Source organism: Neltuma alba, unplaced genomic scaffold (assembly GCF_004799145.2).
Source record: "Neltuma alba isolate B1F8T4 unplaced genomic scaffold, ASM479914v2 tig00011022_pilon, whole genome shotgun sequence".
Lineage (NCBI taxonomy): Eukaryota > Viridiplantae > Streptophyta > Magnoliopsida > Fabales > Fabaceae > Neltuma > Neltuma alba.
This window is the reverse complement of record NW_021635775.1, coordinates 324,512-329,549: the sequence shown is the minus strand read 5'-3', so window position 1 is coordinate 329,549 and position 5,038 is coordinate 324,512.

Genomic DNA, 5,038 nt, shown 5'->3' with positions numbered 1-5,038 from the left:
GATCTTTGAACTTATTCGAGCTCACCTTTTTTTTTTTTTTTTTTTTGTGGGGGCTGTCAAAGGCAAGTGCAAAATGAAAACTAATAAGAGGTTGAAAATTAAAATAGCTAATCGCCTAATCGTGATGGGTATAACTTCCCCCCCTTGGGGCTTCAGATAGAAAGAAACTCGCCAGAAGAACGAGAGCATCTTGCTTAATGATATTAGGTAGAGTGCTGATCAAACAATTTAGTTTAGTAGATTGCTTCTTAGTCGATGTAATTATATCATCGATAATTGTGTCACTTGGAGCAACTGACTAGCATGCCCTTCAGGGTTCTAGGACTGATTGAAGTAACGTGATAATGCGGGTAAACTCATGATGGGTTCAACTCATGTGGTGTGGGCTAAAAGGCCTGCTTTTAAATGGGTTGTTTTTTTAGCCCATCTTAATCCACACCCACCACATTTATTTACTGTCTTTTTTAATTTGTTATATTTTTCCCTCATATAATATAAAAAATATATAATAAAATTCTTCTTTTTCCTAAAATAATTTATTGAAAACACCGAATAAATATTATGGGCATTTTCTTAATTTTTCAAATAAGATATGACATTTAATGATATACTTATAATAATTAATATAATTTAAAAAATGAAAAAATGGGGGCTGGCAGTGCTGGTCAAAATGCTTAGGCGGGTTGACTTTTAATCAGTTATAACTTGCTATTTTTAGCAGGTTAGACCCACAAGCCTAACTCGTTACCAGCTCTAGATAGAAGGTTTTCAAGTTGCCCTTATTAAACAAGTGAGGATTTCATTCAATATAATATAACCCTCTTGGAACCTAACGCTCCTCAAGAACCATGCTAAATAAGTAACAATCTTAGCCAAATCTTCACGATGACCTCCAACTAAGTATTCAACAATCCTAGAGCCGTTGCAAACTTTGACCATCCTAGCGTAAAAGAAATAGATATGAGAAAGCAACGAATTGATCCAAACCATAATCAATGTAGATTGAAAACTGAAGGTTTGGTTTTTTTCCTCCTAAATTTGGTTTTTTTCCCTAAATTTTTATAAATTTTTATTTTTTTCCTTCTTTTTTTTCCCTCTCTTTTTGATTAACAAAATTCAAATCAAGTGACAAGTTACATATATAAATGATGCGTCCAGAGGATGATTCTCCGGAAGGTTTAGGATTAGAGTACCTTAACAAACAGCTTTAAGAACCCAAAGTAAGAAACTCTACCCCAAATTCCATTATGATGATTCTTGGCTCTAGGAAGGTCCGTAATGACAGAAGCCCAAGTAAACTATCGTGAAGCCAAAAAAAAAAAAAAAAACACCGCATGCTTTAGTGTTCTATGGTGAGGCTTGTAAGAGACATGCTATGACATGAGTTTGGCAATATAATGGGAAGGTGATGGGTTATGGCTCTGATGCCAATTATTGTAGGGTGGGGAAGGGGAAAAGGGAGAAGAAAAAGAATATAAAGACTAAAGAGGAGGGACACTACCAAAAAAATTAGTATTTTGTTATGGTTAATTTGTAGCACTTCTAGCAATTATACTTGTTATTAACATGATTGGTAAAGGTTATGCAAACCGTTACTCACTCAGTGGAGGCAAACAATTTGGTAGCATTTTTATAAAACCGCCACACACTTGGTCAAACTTGTTACAATATTCATAACTGTAAAATGAACTCTTTACAAAGCTATGGTAAAATTCTGATGTCTAATATAGTAGTAGAAGTGGTTTTTCTAATTGCTACTATAGCGACACTGAAATTCAAATAATTTTTAGATATTTGTCGTAGCTGAAGAACAGCCACAGATGTTAGCGCCAAAATTTTGAAGTTTTCACGAGAATTTTTGAAATATTGGAGCCAAATTTTGCAATGGTTCTAAAACCGCTACAAATATATAAGAATTATTTGAATTCAAGCATCACCATAATAGTGGTTTAAAGTTTAGTTGGAAATATTCGTGTCCCAAAATTTGTTACAATTGTTAATTGCTACAAATTTTTATTCTAAATTTAAAAATGTATAGTTTAATATTAGGGAATTCTGTGCAATTTTAATAATTAGTCAAATGTAATAGATTACTAGGGATATAGAAAACAACATTTAAAAAAAAAAGTATTTTCATGCAAACTGAGACAGCTTCTATCGCATACTTATTATTATTATTATTATTTTTTTTTTTTTATAAGAAAGAAAGCAGGAAACTAACTACATTCCATCAGAATCCGCCAGAGGTGCACCATGTAGTCCGGGGGCAGCCGTAACCTCTCACATACTAATTTTATAAATATTGTAAAATTACTTCTAAAAAATTAATCCAAATATTAAGAGAAGAAGAAAGAAACGAAGAGAGGAATAGGAGCAAGTTGCAAGTATTTATAAAAATCAGGATAGTGATTTTGAGTAATCTTATTTGTAGTGGTTGTGTAGCAACAATTTGGATAAGCTTCTGTTAACCGCTACAAGTGAAATTAGTATCGGTTTTTATCCTGAACCAATGCGTATTGCTTTCAATTTGGGGGCAAAAAAAATTAGCCCCAAAATACTTCCTACTGAGGTGTGTGTGGAGATATATACTTTCAAAGTTTACCTTATACATTGTAAAAGTTAAGATTAGCTCTATCTTTATACCTAACTTGAACTTGTCAAATATACTGCTTTTGTATATGGCATTTTAATGGTGCATATTGCACAAGATATTCACATACTAAAATGGAAGAAGCCGCTGAAGTGTTGGCTATAGTTGTGTACCACTTTTTGGGGTGGTTTTTTTTTTTCTTTGGGGGGGGGGGGGTTACTGCATTTGAAAAAACTTTTAGAAAAAACTGATTTGAGATGAAACATTTTCCTCCTCTCTAATGTTGCCGGTGACACCCTTGGATTCAGGCTAGGGAAAGATACTGCCGGACCGGCAGCTAGTCGACGGCCAAGAGGACTGGAAAATGAAGAAGGTATAAGGGACTCCACAGGCCATCCTGGATGATGAAATGGAGGAGAAACTTCTGCAAGAGAACCATACCATGGAGGAGAACAGGAGTGAAGCTGAAGGCTTCAACACCCCGCCAAAGATGTCCCCTTCCTACGGAGTTTCACTAATGGGATTTAGCAAAGTTGCTCATGGAACCAATCCCATGGAGGAAGATGAACTCTTTGATGAAGGTAAGGAGATTCTCTGCAAGTTACCAGAAGCATTAAAGGAAGTGAAAAAAAATTGACGGAGATGTACCCCTGTTGTTCCCGTTACACAGGAAGAATTTAACGAATGGTGCCAACCTTAGAAGTAGCCTTGATTCTAACAGTGTTGGGAAGGAAGTTTAATGTCTTCCTGGTAATTATTTTTCTGTGATAATCTCACTACAGAATGCTACTCCCTCCGTTTCTTATTATAAGAGATATTTGATGTTTATAGCATGTTCCTATATATAAGAGATACTTACAAGTTGTCTCTCCTTTTTTTTGTTGATTTACTATTTTACCCATATTTATTATCTCCAACTCACACTCTCTCTCCCTCCCACTTCTCTTTCTTTTAATAATTTAATTGTTCTCTCTCATGCTCTCTCTCCTTATTAATGAGAGTATTTTTAGAAAAAAAAATTATATTTTTTACACATTAATTGTTCTTTCGGTTATTTGTCTCTTATAATAAGGAACGGAGGGAATACTTTTTTTCATAAAAGGCAAGCTCTGTCTGTGGCATCTCCGCAGAGTCCAAGAAATTAAAGACTGACTTGGGACTTTTTTTTTCCCTCTAAAACATAGGTATCCTTCTATTAGAAGGAATCCTACTCGAGACTGACTTAGGACTTAAGTCTTCAAATGAGCTGAAAAATGAGAATGAGCCAACTCAAAACTCCAAGCCAGACCTAAATCCAGTTAATCCTCCCCTCGTGGACCAGGCTATAGATCACCATAAACATAGATAGGTTTAATTTGTTAGTACCAACAAGAGTTGGTTCAATTGGTAAAAAGCTGGTTCATAACCCCACAAGATCATGAGTTTGAATCCCGCCGCCGATATGAGGACCTTGTTGATGAACGATCTGTAAGTACCTTTGTGAGTCTCCGGGACCCAACTCACCTAAACTTTTTTGTACCAAAAAAAAAATTTGTTAGTGGACTCAGCAGCATAAAGGATTTTTTTTTAACAGTGCTTAATATCTAATACACAATACATTAAAGTATTTTTCAGTTATATTTATGTAAAATAATTTTTGATCCACTTAGCAGGCTAAAATATTTTTTCAATAACATCTTCTATCTAGCATTCAGCACACTTGAGTATTTCTTTACTAGTACCCAATATCTTAAACTAAAGTTTAGTGCATCCAACACCAGAAAATGTTGCATCAAAAATTACTTAAAGATATTAAATGTTATTGAAAAAATATTTTAAAGTGCTGGATGTATTAAAAATTAGTTTAGTAACTAGTAATTATGTTCTAAATACTTGACAATTAAATTACATAAATGTCAAATAATGTTGTCCCAGGTTTGTTCATCTGGGTCATTAGAAGTAATCAGTACAGTTTGCCAAAGAAAACCGTACAATTACAAGAGATTAAATGCACCGTGGCGTCCCAACCCCCAGGTCATCGCCGCATCTCTCCCCATAATCTGCAGTTACACAAGAATATCTTAAACACCTCCCAAGCCAAACCTGTGTGCTCATTATTACTTGGCAATTTTGTTGTTAAAGCGGTCAAATATTAGGACTCATCACAGTGATAAATACTATGTGTTTATTATTATAATATAATTTAAACTATTTAGAATTTGATATAGATAGTTTAGATTTCAAAAATTTTAATATACAATTTTTTAATAGTAAATTTATTTTTTAAAGATACGTTAGTTATAAGATTATATTTATTTTATAACTAACGTATCTTTTATCTTTTATTTATTATGTATTAAATTTATTTTAAGTTATGTATCTATTAAAAGAAAAAATTAATTAAAATATATTAAACATTGAAGAGTAAGTAGTTTCATATTTTATCTTTTATTATTCTTTAAACATGTT